Source organism: Natator depressus, chromosome 5 (assembly GCF_965152275.1).
Source record: "Natator depressus isolate rNatDep1 chromosome 5, rNatDep2.hap1, whole genome shotgun sequence".
In the NCBI taxonomy this organism is placed as follows: Eukaryota; Metazoa; Chordata; order Testudines; family Cheloniidae; genus Natator; species Natator depressus.
The window spans coordinates 9,954,900-9,975,407 of NC_134238.1; the positions used below are offsets into that span (position 1 = coordinate 9,954,900).

Here is a 20,508-nt window from a genome sequence, read left to right on the forward strand (position 1 = left end):
CCCCACGTCCTTCCTGATAAGAATTGTGTTGAAGTTGCTGATACATGCATTTTAGAAGAGCAGGATGTGCCCTCAGGAATGTCTATTACCACCTAAAGGCTGCAAACTCTGGAAAAACCCACACCTGGTTAATCAATAATCAGAAGGAACCTCTAGCCTGACCATTGAAACTGCTTGCTTAACAAGTTTTCTTTAAGGGACATGTCATTGTGTTACTAATGTATAAAATAAGGGGGAAAATTTTGAAGTAGTTGGACTCTTCTGGACTGTCCGTCTGGATACATCTTGCAGTCCCCACTGGCAGACGGAAGATTTGGCCTCCAGAAGCCTGCCGCTGTGCCACTCGAGAGCCACACTCAGCTTCGGTAATTATCAAGGGTTGGGGTGTTTTACTAACCTGTTGTGGACGTATGTAAGTGCTTGAGACTAAGTAAAGTTTAGCTGTAAGTGAAAGCACTCTTGTGTTGTCCTGTTTGTGCCAGCCATCGATCGGTCAGATGGCCATGTCTCCCCTGATTTATTTCCTGACACCAGAGTAAAAGTTACCAAGAGCTTTGGGTTGAAAGAACTCCGGGTAACAGGACTAGATGACCTCTTGAGGTCCCTTCCAGTTCTATGATTCTGCAATGAGTAACTATGTAATAAGCATTAAAAATAATACATTACTGCAGACATAAATTCATCATCCTGCTAAATGGACATTTAAAAGAAGCCCTGGCAGCATGTCACTATGGAAAACAAGCCATGCCATCCTCTAATGAAATTTACATTTGCAGTCATCTCCACCACAGCCTCTCTCAGACGCTGCACAAGCACAGTGCAGCATGCTGTCAGAAAGAGCAGTCCTTGTCTGGAGTGCTAACTTATGCATTGAAAGAAAGATTTGTCTCCATTCCCCCATGAAGCCTAAAGCTTAAAAAAAACAATCTATCCAGTGAAAAGAAAAGGAGTACTTGTGGCACCTTAGAGACTAACTGAATGCATCCGATGAAGTGAGCTGTAGCTCACGGAAGCTTATGCTCAAATAAATTGGTTAGTCTCTAAGGTGCCACAAGTCCTCCTTTCCTTTTTGAGAATACAGACTAACAGGGCTGCTACTCTGAAATCTATTGAGTGCAGGTGCAGGGTCCCCACATCGGTTTCAATTGTCGCATGGCAGAATGTCCATGTGGGGTTAATGTTTAAAATATTTTTGGCCCAACAAACATCACACAGTAGTCCAGGATTTCAGCTCTCGCAGCATCTGATACTATGATACAACTCCTTCGGCCTGATAAATAACGTAAACCCTGGACACTTGTTCATGGTTTAACATATTGAATATGGAGGGGAAAAAAGGATCATTCATAGATTGCCAGGGTTATTTACTCTGTATTTATGAGCAACAAAGGAAACACAACAAGAAGGATGATTTCTATAGAAAGAATAGCAAGCTAGCTATTGTGCTGTGAACATCATTACCTGCTGTACCAACCTTACCTGAGATACAAAGCCTACAGTTTATGGGGCTGATTTATTCCAGCATTATTGCTGTTTTATGCCTGTGTAATCCATGAAAAACTCAGCCTTGACAGAAATCAGCACTGGTGTAGAACTGGAGTGATTCAGTGGCAAATCAAGCCCTATGATGGAAAGAATTCTGTTTGTTATATGGGAGTGAATTCCTCTCTTCCTCCTCTGGCATTCTGTTACATTTCTACAGGTCCTTCTCCAGTTAACGGATTAAACACAACAATAACATACTTTCAAGGTTAGTCTGACATAAGCGAGTTTACTGTTCATGGAATGCAATAGTCTAAATCAGCCATTCATTTATACTAACCTGTGTTCTAATTTGCTTACAGACCACTGTAAAAAACTACCACTAATGGGAGCTACAGAGCACCTTATTGCTGGTAGAGCTGTGGAAAATATTTATATAGAAACATGAAAGCTTTGCAATGTGACGTTTTCTCATTTGGGGCTAGAACCTCAGCTGATGTAAGTCAGTGTCTCTCTATTAATTTTAATACGCTGTACCATCTGAGCATCTGGCCGGTTGTTTGTGGTTTGCAAAATCATCTTATCTAATCTGGTTTTGTATCTAATCTATGAGATACAGTCCTGTTTAAGAGCAAAAAATCCTCATTCTTGGACGATTTAAGTCTTGACATTTAAAATTCCATTTTGGCTTAAATGCAGTTTTGCTGAAGCATGCAAAGTGTTTCCTGTTTCAAAGCCAAATTTGTTTTGTTCAAGTTACATCCCAAGAGGGGGTGAGAAGTGGCCAGCAGTGAAACTGATGGGGGAAAATATGATTATGTTTGCACAGCTTTCATGGATAGGGCAGGTGGTTGTAGCCAATGAAGAGTTAGACTGAGTGTATAGGCTCAGCCTTAAGTAAGGGGACAACACATCATTGATGTGCCCAGGGGGCAGCCCCAGAAGGAGTGAGTCACAATTTCTCACCTGCACCCTCTTTAAGGGGGAAGAGGAGAGGGAATACATTGGTGCATCTAACATCCCGTGCATGGTCAGACTATCTGAGAAAGCAGAGACTTTGTGTCCTTCCTACCTCATCCTCACCCACTTGTTTACAGAAGGAGGTATCCACAGAGCAGGGGCTACACTTCATACCAGGCGTGGGCCCAAGATTGTGGCAGACTGAGCAAAGGACGGGTTGGGGACCTCGCTCTCCCTCTTGGTTGAGTATGACAAAGGGCCCAACCTAGCTCCAAAGAAGAGAAGATGGGGTGGGCAAGGAGCCTCCCTAACTTCTTGTTTGAGTATTCTCTGTGTAGCTAGATGTCCACTGTATTTGGAACTACCTGCCTCAGATTCTCACAACTTGGTGGAGTCTCTTCTTTATTCCCAGAGCCTTGTCGCTAGAGTTCTGAGTGAGGCAGTTTCAAGGCGGCTGAAAATTCATCAGCATCTTAGAGGTTCATAAGAAAGCAAAATGTCTTCCTTTTGCACCTGTAATTATTGCTAAGGCAATTCACAAAGCTGGATCTCTGTTGTTTTGGGGATGAGAGCCTGCTTTTGTACTGAAAATGGCAGAAATGGTTGATTCCTGAAAATGCAAATTCATGCTTTTGCACAGAATGTAAAATACTGGTCTTTGATGTGGAAAGCTGCAGTCATACAGAGGTAGCAGTGGTGGCATATCCCAGTGATCGCATTTGTGAATATCTGTGAGAATACTGCTTCCCATTTTCATACTTTCTGTCATATCAGGGATTGTGTGTGTGTGTGTGTGTGTCGGGGGTGGGAGGATCGACTTCTTTTTCTAAATCATTTAGCCAGGATCATCTCTCTCTCTCTCTCTCTCTCTCTGTGTAGGGGGGAGTTTTAACTTCTTTTTCTACTTCATTTAGCCACGATCATTGTGACGTTGCACTCTATGATTTTATGAAAAATGCTAATGAGTGTGAAGATAATGTAACTGGAATATGCTTCATGCAAAAGATCTCTTGTAAGGTATCATTACAAAGCTTATAATCTACTGAGTGTGGTCATCCTATTTGTATGTATGTATCATTCTTGTATCTGAAACTAGAAATATGAAATATAACTCTGAGGGCCTATTGTAGTTATGCAAAGTGTGGACCATTAATGGTGGTTTGGAATCTTGATGGCTCCCATTAACCAGGACAATTGACTATGGATGGCTCTGTTTGCAGGCAGGCCTTCCTGTGAGTCAGGCTGGGAGGAATGAGGGCTTGGGGTCTCACAGGACATGTGACCATGTCATCTGGTACTGGAATCCATCTTAAACCTGGAGCTTTTCCATTTAGAATGTGGGGGTGGGGATCCAGAGAGACAAAAGATTCCCGCCTTGTGCCAAAACTATATAAGGGGGTGGAACAGAACAAAGGGGACTGCAGTCATGAGAAATCCCCTAGCTACCACCTGAGCTGGAACAAGGGCTGTGCCAGGGGAAAGGATTGTGCCCAGACTAGGAAGGCGTCCCGTCTGTGATAGAAGCTTATTCAAACATCTCTGAGGGTGAGATTTTATCTGTAATCACTTTCTTACTCTATTAGGTTTAGACTTGCGAGTTTTATTTTATTTTGCTTGGTAATTCACTTTGTTCTGTCTGTTACTACTTGGAATCACTTAAATCCTGCTTTCTGTATTTAATAAAATTACTTTTTACTTATTATTTAACCCAGAGTATACATTAACACCTGGGGGGGAGGGGCAAACAGCTGGGCATAGCTCTCTATCAGTGTTATAGAGGGCGACCAATTTACGAATTTACCCTGTGTAAGTTTTATACAGAGTAAAACAAATTTATTTAGGGTTTGGACCCCACTGGGAGTTGGGCATCTGAGTGTCAGAAACAGGAACACTCCTTAAACTGCTTTCAGTTAAGCCTGCAGTTTGTGGGATGTGGTTCAGACCTGGGTCTGTGTTTGTAGCTGGTAAGCATGTCTGGCACAACCAGGCAGGGTTCTGGAGTCCCAAGCTGGCAGGGAAGGCAGGGGCAGAAGTAGTCTTGGCACATCAGTTGGCAGTTCCCAAGGGGGTTTCTGTGATCCAACCCATCACAATCGTCTCTTTGGATCAAAAGGGATTATCCCATCTCACCTTACACACTTCTTGCATTGCAAAATATGAGTGCAATGTTGTGGGGGATCCTGTTTTCTATTTCTATGGTCTTTTTATTGTTGTTATTATTACTTGGATCTTATTTAGTGCCTTCTACTGAAATATTAAATTGATTAGCCTCACAAGACCTCTGTCAGCTGGGTAAGTATCACTATAGCCTTTTTGCAGATGGAGAAACTGAAGCACAGAAGGATAAGGGAATCTCCAAAGGGGGCAGGGATAGCTCAGTGGTTTGAGCATTGGCCTGCTAAACCCAGGGTTGTAAGTTCAATCCTTGAGGGGGCCATTTGGGATCTGGGCCAAAAGTTGGGGATCCCTCCTGCTTTAGAGGAGGGGGTTGGATTAGATGATCTCCTGAGGTCCCTTTCAACTGTGGTATTCTATTCTATGATTCTACACTGTGAGTCAGTGGCAGACACATGGACAGGACTCAGGAGTCCTGATGTACCCACTTAAAAATCCTCCCTAGCTTCAGGAGAATGGGTCACTTTTCACAGCTTGGTTAGCTGTATTCAATGTTGGAGTTATTGGCTGGCAGAAATAGAGTCTATATTTTTTTCCCAGCATGGTGTGCTGCATAAAGTTATGAAAACAAAAGGTATGTACTGCTATTTGCTAGCCTTCTGTTTTAATGGAATGTTAAGCTCATACTACTTTAAGTTACAACTCAACTTGTACAGAAGCAAATACAATATCCATATAAATACCCCCCCAAAATTACTACAACACAATCTCAATAAATAGTGAATGGCTTCAGAATCATGGGACACTAAAAAGTATTACTGCGGCTCCATCAAGTGTATCAAGGCTTCCATTGGTCATCAAGGTGAATGGCTTCCTTTGATGCTTGGCCTTCAGTACGACAACCTTCTGAATGCTTGATTACATCACAAATTGGGAGTGGGAGGGGTTAGTCAGAATGAAGTGATGTTAATAAATATCATCATAAATCCCCAGACTGATGAAGTTCTGTGCCTAGGAGGAGCCTGGGACATTAGTCCTTTGAGTTTGCTGAATAGCTGTGGTATTAAATATTTCCCTCTTGTCATTTCTGTCCTGCTGGGCCAAATTTTCCAAAAGTCAGCCTCTCTGTTGGGGGAATGATTTCAATGCATAACTTTGGGTCTTTTCATTCTGGCACTGTCTTTGGATTGCAGACACAAATTTGCAGACCCATTTCTGTAGCTGCCTGACCACAGGGATATATCAGTCACTTAGAGATGCAAGTGCTCTTGATTTGCACTTGAAATGAGTCTGCTGGCACAAAGAAACGGGCACAAATAGCATCCACAATAAAGGAGTTTGGGCATCAGCTAGGCTAAAAATACAAGGCTCATTCTCTCCCTATGTCCCTCTTGCAGTCCTGTTATCTTTCTCATTAACACTTTCTCTCTCTCCCTATTCCCTTCACCCCCATTTTTTCTGTCTTCTTCATCCCTGTTCTGACTCTGTGACTTCCTTGTTCATCTTAATTTTGTAGTGGTTGTTACCAACAGGGCTTTTGGATTTCCAACAGGTGCTTTTGTAACCCACTGGTGAAAGTGTATCAGAGGCCCTTTCTGTCCTGATTGACAGAAGTTATGAGTTGCTACAGCCCCCACCAAAGCAGCCTTACCTCATGTTGTAGCTGGTCATGCTCTGGAGGTCCTCAGTTCATTGCCCCAACGTGACAGCCAAAATGGTGGCCATCACACTTGAATAAGACAACATGGTAACACCAATTGATGTTAATTCCCTCTGTTTGTAGGGTTATTCAACAACGAAGAAACATAGACAAAGATGATATATCTTGGGCAATGAATATTGTTCTGCCAAACTTTACTATTCATCTGCGGTATAGTCAAATCCATCTAGAAGAAAGTTTGGTCCAGATCACAGTATTGAATATACTTCAGCAATCTCTACTAAAGCAAACATCTATCAACCCACCGATAACTCTCTCATCCAACCTTGATCTCTCATTTCCACACCTGAGAAGCTGGTAATCTAGTAAAAATTCCAAACCATAAGAATGAAAATGGCCTTGTCTGAGATCATTGTTAATGGCCAGCTGGTATCAGTGTATGGCGTTAAGCCCTGCCAAGCATGCCACAAATGTAATGCACTGGAGCTCCATTGGTATAAGGAGTAAGAAACCGGAGGTTACTCTAAAAGTGGTTCTTCTAAGACATTGCATGGAAAGCTGATGCTAATCCCTGTTTAAGATTCACCAATACTCTGTAGCTGCTTTTGTTGCTCTGGCAATGCAAAGTACCCCTCAATGCCAGTTTAGTCACTGGGTTAATACAATTGACACCAGGTCAAATAACCTAATGTGGTCTGAAGATAGTGTAGTGTAGTGGCTAGAGAACTGAACTGAGATGCAGGAGATCTGAGTTCTGTTGTCTGCTGGGTGATCTTCTCAATCCACTGCATCTGTCTCCCATGCGTGAAATGCCTTCTTTGTAAAGTGTTTTTAAATCTACGGATGAAAAGAATTAGGTCAGAGCTAAGTATTATTAGCAATGTTTCAAGCTACCATAGCTTCCTAAAACCTATGCTCAGCAGAAGCATTGGTTTCCCTGAAGAAAGAATAGTTTTCCTGTGTGGAAATTGTGGTGGGAAAACAGATAAAGGTGGCTATTTCCTTGTTAGTATGGCTGCAGTCACACCAGATTGATTGTATGCACAGTTCTGATATTTCAGCAGTAAATGCTTCACTAATTAGTCACAGCTCCCATTTCCATTGATTCATAAATCATGGTTTTATAAGGTCTGGTTTGAGAATGCCAGAACTATACTAGACATTTTTTTATTGGTGGGAGGGAACAAAACATATCCTGATAGCACTCTCGTCTTTTTCATCATGTGAACCAAAAAAGAAACAAGACATCTCTAATTCACAGAAAGTGAATAATTGCCTCTTCTCCTTAAGGCATACTATTATCATATTCTATATTTTTGTACATTAACCATATCAGACAGAGAGACACATTGCTGGGGGAGTAGTGCATTTGTTGATCAGTGTGTTAATGGGGTTGAACTGCTGCAACATTATAGACCTCTTGAAAAGAAGCAAATGTTGTGCAAGCCATTGTGAAGCTGAGTTTCTTAGCTTTCTCATGGTAGGAAGCTCCTGTTTCTAGTCCTGGAGATATGAGGCTATAAACCTACCTCTGGTGTAAAACAGAATGTCACCTGACCTGAGCCTCAGACCAGAGCTATTCATAGAGTTGGTTGGGAATTTTTCAACAAAGCATTTTTTTTTTCAATGAAAAGTGCCAATTTGTCAAGATAGAAACTGTTTGTGAAACAGAGTCAGTTTTGACAAAGCTCCCAAATCAAAACCATGTTGGGAAAAAGAAGAGTTTTGAAAGTGATGAAATGTTTTATTTAGTTTTTCAAAACAAAACAAAAAATCCAGTTTTCTGGTTCCTCTGGGAATGGGGGTGGGTGGGAAGGGATAAGGATGTGTGCAACCTTGAAAAGTTCAGGGACCATGGCCATACAGTAAGTATCAAGTGTTTATATATAAATAGGAAGCCTCCATAGTTAAAGCTGAAAAATGGTTTGTATTAAAAGCCTCAATTTGGCACATTCTTAACAACCAAAATTTACTCTGAAATTTCTCTAGAAATTAGCGTAACATTTTAAGGGGAAAATAAAGAAAGAAAAAGAGTAAAGTACCACTCCTACATTATTTGTATCTCATGTTATGTTACACAAACAACAAACACATATGTTCATTCAGAACAACCTTTATTTTGGAGTTAGACAATGTTTGATAAAGAGAGAACAAAAGTAAAGCCTCTCAGAAAAGGGATATGGTGCCTCTCTCTGAAAAGTCTGCACTGAAAAGAACACAAAATGGCTGCCTGTCCGCAATGACAGTTTGCATTGAACTGAACACAAAATAACTGCCTGTCTCTGCAGGCATTGGAGAACTCAGAGATTTATAAAGGTATAATCCACAGAAAACAAAATCATAACAGATACATAGCTAAATGTGGCACATCACATACCCACCAGAAAAGGACGCGAGGCCATGAAGCTGTATAAGGTTGGTGGGAATATCTGCATGGACTTTGAAAGGAGATGGTGGCAGAGAAATGGAGCTGCTACTCTCTCCCTTGATGAGCATTAGGCCTAGTCTACGCTACACAGTGAAGTCGATGTAAGCTGCCTTGCATTGACCTTGCTGTGGAAGTGTCTTCACTTAAATGTGGCTCCTGTTGACATAAGTGCCTTTCTACGTCAATTTAGTAACACCCCCTCCCTGATTGGTGTAGAGTCATGGTCAATGAAATTAGGTCAACACAGTGTCTGTGTAAATACTGTGTTGCTTACGTCGACTGTTACTGGCCTTCAGGAGCCATAATGCCCCACACTGACAATACAATCAATACAAGGGCTCCTCGTGAGGGTGCACACTGTCGACACAAGGATCCAAATGTGCACACACATAAGTGATTTAATAACTGCTGTGGCTGTATGCTCATGTAGGTTACGTTGATAATTTTGTAGTGTAGACATGGCCTTAGTCACGGGGAGCCAACTAGGGTAAAAGAGCATAGATCTGTTGACTTCAATAGAACTGCGTGATTTATCCCAGCAGAGGAGCTGGCCTGGGGTTTGCTGTATAAATAGCACCTCAAAAAGGAGATGAAGAGAAACCTCATTCTTTGCCACAAAATCTCCCTGAGAGCCATTCCTCGGAAGATTTCTTTGTAATACAGGGAAAAACAACAAACATACAGTATTCACTTAAAAGTGTAAACTATCCTGCTACAATGTCATGCCACTTATGACCTGTCCAGAACCAGAAAATAATCTTGCCAGGAACCCCATTCTTGTGGTTATTCAGCTGCCATTTTTAAACACATATGTTCATGTATCTGTTTCAGCCTTGGTTTCTAAAGCACAGAGGTCTGGACACGCTTGTGGGGGTGAAATTTGTTCCCCTGTGCAGAAAGCTAGCACAAGCCCTATGCCCTACTTTAGTCCCACTTAAGCCCTACTTTGAGGACCTAAGTGGTAAACATAATGGTATTCTGCATAGGCCTGACCTTTACCCTTGGTAAACACCCTTATCTGTGGATGTTTATCCAAGGTGAACCTTTTGAGATTCCTTCATCACACCATTAGTTTGTCTTTCCACTCTCCTGCCATCTCTGGTGCCATTATCATTTGTCTAACATGAACAAAATGTTTGGTTCTGTACAAACTGCAAAAAGCAAGCCAATATTATTATTATTTATTTGCATTATCATAGCACCTAGGAGCCTCAGTCATGTACCAGGACTCATTGTGCTAGTAGCTGGACAAACACAGAACAAAAAGACAGCCCCTGTCCCAAAGAGCTTACACCAAGTATAAAGCAAGAGACAACATATGGGTACAGACAAATGGGGGAATACAAGGAAACAATGAAACAATATTGGACAGCATGATAATTTGTGGTCTCAGCACTGTATAGTCTCTCCACAGGCAGACTTGATTCTATTGTGTGAGTATATTTGACGGCTCACATAACAAATAACATTTCTCAAGCTAATTGAAGTCAATTTGTAGCTGATGTGACTAGTGACAAGGCACTGAAGAAAATGAAAGAGATGTGAAATAAGGTTTTAAGGCAGGAAGAAAAGCAGAGGAAAAACTAATGTACCCTGACAGCTGGAAAGGAAGTTAACAATTTTAGCTCAGTTTAAGGTACTCTGTTAAATGGAAGAATGAGGACTTGTAAAACAATGGCCAATATGTATGTGAATTAAACATCTGGAGGGGACGTAAAATAGAAAACCATTTATAGGGAAATGAATCCCCTATAGAAGATATGCTAGTCATAAGAACAGAATGTACTGTGTAACTCATGGTAAGGAAGGGATGCATTAACACATTATTTTTAAGAGTCTCAATCTCACTTTTATTTATATTTAAGCTTTTAATCCTTGAGTAATTAGTCATTACTATTATTTAATGACTGGCTTGCTAATTGGGCATCCCTAGATGGAGCTGAAGGCAGTTAAAACTCTAACAAACTGGCCATTAACTATAGTAATGATCAAATTCTCTGGGATTATTACTATTATAAACTATAATTAACAGTTTATAACAGCTATATTTTATTTTGTATTTTTTTTTCTCCAAAGGAAATATCCTGGATTGTGGCTGGGAGGCTGTGTTTAAATTCTCAGTATTAGGTACTTTGAACAGGAAATTTCTTTTTTTTCCCCAAAAAACAGTGGTAGAATATTTGTCTGAAATGTTTGTCAGAGTGGGCAGGTCTTCCCTCAAGGGTCCAATAATACATTCTAGTGGTATGGAGAGACATGTTGACAAATAAGGTGTGGATGGAACTGTATTTCAGATTCTACAAATTCTGCATGAATGTTTTAAAATAGGACAAGGCCCAACCTCCTTTACTGTATGTCCTTGGCAGACACAGTTGCTGACATCCTGGATGGTGACTGGGAACTGAAGCTAGGCTCGCCAGTGCTGAATCCATGAGACTCATGCTTGAGCTAAAGAAGCAGCTCCTGTAGCCAGGAGCTGTATCATCTCATATCCTCTGTGGCCAAGCCACTAGAGGGGATTGTGTAACAACATCCAATGGCTGGAAGCTGAAGCTAAGTGATTGAGATTAAATCAAGGGCATATTTTAACAGGTAATTAATCACTGGAACAACATGCCATGGGCTATGGTGGATCCTCCATCACTTGAAATCTTTAAATCAAGATTGGATGTTTCTCTCTAAAAGATATGCTGTAGTTCAGTGAGAAGTTCTGGAGTAGGTGCAGCAAATACTTGGTGGAATTTTATGGTCTGTGTTATGCAAGTCAGAGTAAACAATCATAGTGGTTAAATTGGGGCTTAAAATCCATGAACATACACCTCAAAATTTGTGCCAGCATTTCTGGTCCCATAAGAAGAATTGTAGACATGATTCAGATTATTTGCACCTACAAGTGATTTCATTTGCACTGGCTGTGTTCATCATTTTCACAAGTCTGCATGCATACCTTTTGTGGGTATAAATTGTACCTAGAAAAAGGAGGTGTCCTTTGAAAATTGGGCTTTTTCTATTGAGCTCCCATTTTCAGGTCTCCATTATTTCAGCAGCATGTGTCCAATATTCATGTTGGAATTCTGAAATATACAGTTAGTGAATCAGACTAAGAGACAGGATGCCTGGATTCTAGCCCAGTTCTGCTACTGATTTGCTACTACTTGTGACCACAGATGCCTCAGAACTATCTACGTTACTCAGAGAGCATCAGAACAGCCCAGGAATGGGATGATGCAAAAGTGGCTTAAAGATAGAGGTGGGCAGGAAATCGTTTTCCTGTCCCATGAACATTTTCAAGGTATCACAGAAATGTCCCATCCTCAATCTGGACACAAAGTCAAAATCTCAAAATTTTTCATGAACCAAAAAGCCAAAAAAATTTTTGGTTCACCACAATTGAAACATTGTTTGTTTCAGTTATTTCAAAATGTTTAGTTTTGATTTTGACTTTTTAATTAGCTTATATTTCAAAATGACAAGTCATTTTGAACCTGAAGAAAAGAATTGTGTGATAAAACAATATCAAAACAAAAATTTTTGATGGTTTCAAATCTTTCTTTCCCCCCTCAACTGTTTCCTAGTTGAGAATTTTGTCAAAACTGACCCTTTCCTGCAAAAAGATTTTTTTTGCTACATCAGCATTTTCTGATTTGAAAAAAACTTTTCATCCAAAAATTCTCTAAAACCATCTGAGCCCTTTTCCCCTGGGGATATGAGTTCTGTGCTATGACTCTGACATTCAGCACAGGCTCTCTCGGATTGCAGTACAGGGATGCTCATTTACAGCAGCTGAAAATGCGCTATTTCAAAAACAGAACAGTAACACAATAGTGTCGTTGAACCATGTCTAAATGGATATTCTGCCTATCGCAATGTCACTGCTAATTATGGGCCTATTTCTGATCCCATTGAAGTCAATGGCAATACCCCCATTGTTTATACTGCTGCAGGATCAGAACCTGTATCACAGCTTAACAGTTTCCCTAAAGATGATAACTTACAAAGTGTAAAGATATTGAAACATATGTGGTTAAAGAACGCATAGGACCAAGAAGACCAGGATGAATCAGGCAAGTTATTTCCAGCTGAGATAGGGAAATATTAAAACCATGTTTCAAGGCGCTGGTGAGACCTCATTTGGAATGTGGTGTACTGTTCTGGTCACCCATGTGCAAGGAAGATTAATTGAAACTGGAACAGAGAAGGTGCAGAGAAGTGCTACTAGGACAATTAGGGGACTGGTGGAGCTATCTTATGAGAGGACACTAGAATAGTGGTTCTCAACCAGGGGTCAGAGCCCCTTAGAGGGCCGCGAGCAGGTTTCAGGGGGTCCGCCAAGCAGGACCAGTGTTAGATTCGCTGAGGCCCATGGCAGAAATCCTAAGCCCTGAGTCCTGCGACCCAGGGCTGAAACAGAAGTCTGAGCAAGTTAACTTCATAGGGCACCCTGTGGTGTAGGTCCCGGGCAACGGCCTGACTTGCTACCCCTTAATGCCAGCGCAGGCTTTTGTATGCAGAAAACCAGTTGTTGTGGCACATGTGGGCTGTGGAGTTTTTATAGCATGCTGGGCAGGGCGCGGGGAGGGGGAGCTTCAGAAAGAAAAAGGTTGACAACCTCTACACTTGAAGAGCTTGGCTTGATTTACCTAGCAAATTGTAGGCTAGGAGGGGATCTGATTGCTTTCTACGGGAGTAAGCACCGGGAAGGTGCAAGAGCTATTTCAGCTAAACGACAATGGCACAAGAACAAATGGATATAACTAAGCCATGAATAAAGTTCAGGCTGGAAATTAGAAGAAGGTTTCTAACCATCAGAGGAGTGAGGTTCTAGAACAGCCTTCCTGTCGGAGTAGTGGGGGCAAACAACCAAACTAGTTTTAAAATGGAGCTTGATGAATTAGATTATATGATGAGGTTACCTGCAATAGCACGAGCCTGGATTTAATGACTCAGAAGATCCCTTCCAGTCCCAGGTCCTGTAAGACCATTTAAGAGTCTACCATGACACCTGCATCCAGGAGACAAACATAGTTTGTTGATATCTTAATGTTTAGAGTAAATGAAAGCACTTTCCCCCAAAGGAATCTTGGTGTGCAGCTATATCACTAAGAGAAAAGCATCGTGCAAACTCAAGCTAAGCATGGCCTTAGTCTCTAGCATTATGCAGCAATTTGTCAGCATGCCCCTAGGGATCACCATGCTCTTCATCACACACAATAACAGAAAAGCTGAGCTTTACAGCTGCCAGTTCCTGACTGCTAAATAAACAGGAATGCACCTGCTTTACAAGGCGGTTTGTGCATGTGAAATGCAACCGTTCAACTGATACAAATTGGGAAGCTTTGAGGTTTTGTATTAAAGACTAGCTGAATAGGGCTTCTTGACGGTGTCCTCCTTTTACATAATTAAGGCGAAAAGCATCAGAAAGCCTGTTTGTGAACTGTCGGCAGTAACATCTTATTGTTTTATTTAGAGATGGTCCGAAGCTGTAAAATTTAGAATGGGAATAGGATTTTTTACACCTCAGAGGTGTCCCGATCTGGGATTTTTGTTTTCAGTGCATTATAAAGATAAGAGCTCTCTGCAACATGTGGACCTGGATTCCATTTCAGATTGCAAAATTTGGGGATGTTCAGATTTGGGTTTTCATTTTGGGCCCACTCCTGTTTTTAATTAACCCCAAGATTTAGGGGATTAGATGGTGCAGGGATTGGTAATATAGTACTAAAGATTGAAAGCTTTCCACCTTTCAAATCACTGGTTCAATTTCAAGTCTCATGAATACAGACTGAAAATCACGATCAGCAGCAAAGCTGTTCAGTAGTGTCAGTGAAATAAATATAAGGGTTCAGATCCTCGGCAGGTATGAATCAGCGTAGCTCCAGAGTGGAGCTAATCTGATTGACACCAGTTGAGGATCTGGGCCTATGTTATCTCTACTGAGTTTCTAGTGTCTGCGTCACAAATGCAACTCGGTTCAGCAGTGAGGATTACATGGTTTGTGGCAAGCGAGCTACCCTCTTGCCGACAGAAGTGATCCTTCATGGGAAGGTTCATTGCCAGGGAAGCTTACACAGTCTCTGCCAGGATGTACTTGTTCTGTGGATAAACACACAGTGCCAGAACCTTCTACCAGTGTACATCAGAGTAGTTCTATTGAAGTCAATGGAATTACTCTGACTGACACCAGCAGAGGATCTGGCCTAGGATCTCCAGCTCCAGAACCATCAATCTGAAATAGTTCATCAGTGTTAAACTCACTAAAAAAGCCTTGAAATACACAAACCCATTGAAATCCTTGTTTTCCAGTTAATTCACAGCTCCAGTAGTTTCCGTTTAATCTTGCAGTCTGCTGGGCACATGAAGCTCCTGGGAAGGATCCATTTGTGATGTTTGTTGATGCTCCGACATGGAATCCAACGTAGTTGGCCAAACTTATGAGTAAGGCTAAGGTTTTGTCTTGGTTATTTTTAGTAAAAGTCACAGAGAGGTCACAGGCAATTAACAAAAATTCACGGAAGCTGTGACCTGTCTGTGACTTTTGCTGCTGCGGCTCCATGGTTCCCCCCGCAACCAGGGTGGCTGGGAGCTGTGGGGTGCCTCCTCTGCCCGCAGCAGCTAGAAGCTGCAGGTGGGCCACCCTCTACCCATGGCGGCTGGGAGCTGCATGGTGACCATATTTCCCAAACAGAAAATGGGACACCCCCAGCCGCATGTCCAAGGTGCCTCCTCCCAGCGCGAAGCTGTCACCTTGCAAGGGGGCTAGAACCCTCCCAGGGCCTTGCTGGCTGCCAGCTCCAGTCCCTCAGGCCTTGCAGCTGAAGCAGAGAATGTCACGAGGGGTCTCTGGAAGTCACAGATTCTGTGACTTCCATGATCTCCGTGATGTAAACGTAGCCTCAGTGATGAGTATTTAATGTGTGGTGTAGGATTCTGTGCAGAGCAACACAGCTGGCATCTTGCAGAACACGGCACCCTTTACTTAATGGTAGCTGTCTTCTCTTTCTAAGAGGACCCTGCGCAGCTGTGTAATATTTTATATGTCTCTTTTACTCAGCAGGATTAAAGATAGTCATTAAAAATCTTATTAAGCCATTAAATGTCTACAGGGTGATCGTGCGGTCGTAATTATGAATGTTCTCTATGCAAACAGGACTGTTCAATATAAGACCATTCAAAGTTACGCAAGAGTTTCATTTAAGACCTTACCTTCAAACTGCAAGGACAGATCCTTAGCTGGTATAAATTGTCAGTTTACACCATCTAAGGTTCTGGCCCTAAGATTCTAACTTTCAGTTTATTATTTTCATCCAAATGAATCTTTCAGATCTATTCATTATGAATTCTATTTAAGAAATGTCCAAACTTTTATTACCCAAGGGATGAGTTACAGCCTGCAAGGTATTTTTTGATGTTCTTATGATGCAAAGGAAATTCTCTTTTCAAATGTACTAAAAAGTGTTCTATGTTAAACATGGTGGATGAATTTAGAGCTTTATTTCTTGCTTTTGTCAGGAAAAACTTGAAGAAAGATGTATTTCTGTGCTCTACATTTTGAATATTCTCCAGTGTGAATCATTGCCATATTCACGAACTCAACTTGCTGTACATCTGAGTAACAACAACAACAACATAACTGGACTAAAGTGAAAAGTTTCATACATCTTCTACACACAAGACATCCCAAGTGAATTTGATGTCTGCAGTGGAGTGTCAATGAAGCATTCAGACAAGGAAGTGGGCTAGATTTTCAAAGGCATGTACAGCAGTTATGTGTGCTTGATTTGTGTACACAAACATCCACTGCATGAGAACCTGCAACTCACAGTTTTGGAAATAAGGCATATGCTCCAATTTATGCCATTGGAATTACGGTTTTGTAGTCATTGCAACCTTGGACATGAAAAACCTTTTGATTGGGAGAGTGGTTGGTTTAGGTTTAGATGCCTAAATTCTACAGGGTTAGACGCTTAACATTCGTAGGCGTTTTTGAAAATCCCACAACTATCTGCATCTTTAGGCATCTAACTATCTTGGACATTTTTCCCTTAGGAATTTAACCTCATTAAAAGTCAATAGGCCTTAGTCTACCAAATTATTTAGGTGCTTCTGAAAATGTTACCCAAAACTAGAGTTGGTTGGGAATTTTTTGACAAAATGTATTGCCATTGAATAATGCTGACTCATCAAAATCAAAACTTTTCATTGGCTAGGGTCAGCTTACATGAATTTCCATTTTGAAAAAAGAATTGGAAGGAAAAGTTTGGAATTGTTAACGTCCCACTTTCTTCTTTTAAAAATAAACTTCAAGTTATTTGGGTTAGAAATGACTGTTTGTTCTGAAATTTCAGTAAAATTATAATATTTTTATTTAAATAAAAAAGGTCACAATTGAAATGAAACTTTTCAAAATTATTAAAATGGAAAATTTCAATTGACCCAAACTGATTTTTTGCAGGGAGGATTTTTGGTTCTTGATATTTTTCAAGATTTTGCCTTTTTGGCCTGACTCAGGATGGGAATATTTTTCAAAATCTCAAAAAAACCTTTCCCACCCAAGCTGTACACCAAACTCCTTCTGCAACCTGTCAGAAATGTCTCCAGGGAAGGCCTCCTGTTATCTCCCTGTCTTAAGAACACTTTTCTTCTTCTGTGATCATTCATCTGTAACAGACATCAAATTGCTCCTAGGACAATGCAACAAAAGTAAACAAGTGGGACATATGGGATTTTAATTGGCTGCCAGATACAAATTGTAAGTACTGTATTAGCGACTATAGAAGAATAAAGCTAGTGAGATCAGTGAAGTCTATTTAGCATTCATTAGGTTGTTGTTATTGTTGAAGCAACAGAGCAAGAAGGAGACACAGAAATCAATATTGTTCATTGCTTGTTAACGACATATCATTTTATAAAATGGAATGGTGCAGTACCATGGCAGGTGACGCTGTTTATTCTTGATGCTCTATTCCTATGACAGTCAGGAGCTGTCTGGCTTTTGGAGGGACAATTTAAGGAACACTCAATGGATAGTGTAGTGGAAATTCTCAGCATTCCTGCCTCAAGGCTATGTAAAAATATGAAGAAGCTGATGGAGGCATACATGGTAACATAGAAAATAAAGCCAGGGCAGGTGCATCCTACTAAACCACTGGATCTTGTTATGCCTTTCTCTGTTTGACTAAACGGGTCCCTAATGTCTTTTCCTTGGGTAGGTATATATAGACTGTGAATAAGTTGCCTCTTACTGTTCTTTTCGACCTTGTCTACACATTTTTACCATCTTAACTATACCAATACTTTTACTGGTATAGTTAAAGGTGTACAACCCTCCAAGTGTGAACACAGCTATATCAGTATTCAGGCACATTACATGTGTAGGGAATGGTAATAAGCTATAAGCACTTTTAAACAGACATAATTGCATCCACACTAGTGTTTGCTCTCATTTAATTATTTTGATAGAAAAATCACACTTCTAACCAAAATAGTTATCCCAATACAAAACCTTTTTTATAAGCTAGTTAGATTGGGCACTTAAGTCTCATATTCTGTGTATATCTAGAATTTTTTTTCTGCTTTTGTAGCTACAGTTACTTCATTGCAATTAAACTCAAGTTAGCTGATATTTTGTAACGCTCCTCAAACTTCTTTCCAGGACACAAACTTTTCTGGTTTACTGTGGTCTAAGCCCTTAATTGACAGCAAAGAATTTAGTGTAGACATGGCCTGTGAAGCATTCAGGAAGAGCATGGCTACTACTGATAGTCAGAGATACAGGGCCAGACTCTGATGTCACTTACATCGTTGAAAACCCATAGTACCTCTTTTGATGTCTTTGGATATTCAGCAGAGTAAGCGAGCTCAGAATCTGTCCTCAGCTGTAAAAGGGCTACAAGCAGAATGTTATGCCCTAAAATGTAATAATAAGGCAGTTAAGCATTCACATTACTGAAGGGTTTATTCCTCTTTGGTAAAGAAAGAAAGAAAGAAAGAAAGAAAGAAAGAAAGAAAGAAAGAAAGAAAGAAAGAAAGAAAGAAAGAAAGAAAGAAAGGTTGTTTATTTTAAGAAAATATAGCCTCATCTAGGTTGAAATGATCCCAATGGCATTTATTTCTTTTTTACTCCTAATACTCTTCATGGTAATTTACCCTCCAAAGTAACCTGGCATTATCAGCTAAAGTGGTGTAAATGATCCAAAATAAATTAGATTTGCTTGTACTAAGATACAGAAGCATTTCAAGTAGAAAGACTGAATAAGACCTAATGTACCAATTGCAGTTAAAGGGGCTCCCATGAAGGGGCTACCACTTCAAAATGTTGTCCAACCTTAATGATCAATTGGAAAGAGAGGTCGGGGAGGAGTGGATAGTTGTTTGTAAAATGATGCACCTGGCTCCCCATCACTTGGTGACTCTAGAACCGGTTTATACTAAGTCTTATGCTACTGTAAAAACATTTTTAAACACAAAGTATGTTTTAGTGGCAAGGCACTGGAAAACAATGTCCTCTTTCACTGCATAATAGGAGACAGCAGAACAGGCTTCCTTACACTGTGAATCCCAGTAGTGTCCTGGATGGACCATTCCTAGGATAAGCAGTTTCCATAGTCTAATCATTCCCTGGATTCTCAGAGGAGATCGCCTGCAAGGAGGGTGGGATTAGTGATAGTATCTTCTTGAGATAAATCCTTGTCCATGAAGAACAGGACTGAAACCCCCAACACTTTTCACAAAGGTCACTGAACAACCATCAGATAGCAACAAATAGAGCAGGTTAACAATTTTCCATCAAAACTGTTTTTGGGTGGAAAAATTCAGCTTTCAGCTAAACAAATGTGTTTTGAAGTAAGTATGTGGAAATTTCTGTGGAAAGTTTTGACTTTTTGATTGAAAAAACCTGAAGACTTAAACCAAAAAGTTTTCAGTTTTAGTCAGGGACTCCCATGATGCACTGTGATGGCTCAGTGAGAAGGGAGACTGTGATGCATCATGGGAAATGCAGTCTGGCCAGGGATCTAGGGCCATAGATGAGAAAGGAGGTATGAGACACTGCAGCAGCATTTCCAAACTGAAAATTTGCTGTTTTAAGATGTATTCTTTTTGCTGAATATATTCAGCTGTGGCTGAAAGTTTTTGATTGTTCATTTTTCTCTGAGAAGTTGAAATGTTCTGGGGGAGGGTGGGAATCCAATCAGCTGAGGTAACAAGTCAACTGCTGGTCAGTTCAGATTAGAACCACTGCTCTAAACTTGAATATTTCCAGCACTGCCGCTATCCTGAGCCCAGTCATGAGCATGGCTTATTCCCAATACCCAGAGCCATTTGGATTAACCTGTTATACCGCCTTCAAATCTGATTTTATTGACTGGAGTGCTCTTAAATATATTTATAGCACAGATCATGCTATTCAGTTTGGGCTGTACAATTTGGGTGCACTGCTGTAGCCCAGTGGTTCTCAAAGCCGGTCTGCCACTTGTTCAGGGAAAGCTCCTGGTGCGCCGGACTGGTTTGTTTACCTGCCGCATCCACAGGTTCGGCCGATCGCAGCTTCCACTGGCCGCCGTTCACTGCTCCAGGCCAATGGGGGCTGCGGGAAGCGGCGCGGGCTGAGGGATGTCTAATGAGCTCCAGTTCACTGGAAGAAAAGAGTTGGCTAATTATAATTGATTGGGTGGAGCTACTTAGCATCCTGCTCTCTTTGGAAGTTCAATCAGAAACCTGAGTGCAACAGAGAACTTTGGTTTTGCTGGTAATTGGTGCAATCAGATGTGGAAAAGTAGGTGAACTGTGAGTAAATGAACTCCTACTCTGACAGCAGGGGTTATGTCTGGCCTTACTATTCATGCCATGTCAGGATGATTGCACA

At 41.0% G+C, this 20,508-nt stretch overlaps 1 long non-coding RNA gene across 1 annotated transcript in view; it reads left to right on the forward strand.

The window, feature by feature from the left end:
* Positions 1 to 234: 234 nt before the first annotated feature.
* Positions 235 to 20,508, forward strand: part of LOC141988052 (uncharacterized) — a 109,339-nt gene continuing 89,065 nt past the window's right edge. Inside the window, exon 1 of the long non-coding RNA XR_012639643.1 lies at positions 235 to 365. This is a non-coding gene — a long non-coding RNA (uncharacterized LOC141988052). The remainder of the gene's footprint in view (positions 366 to 20,508) is intronic.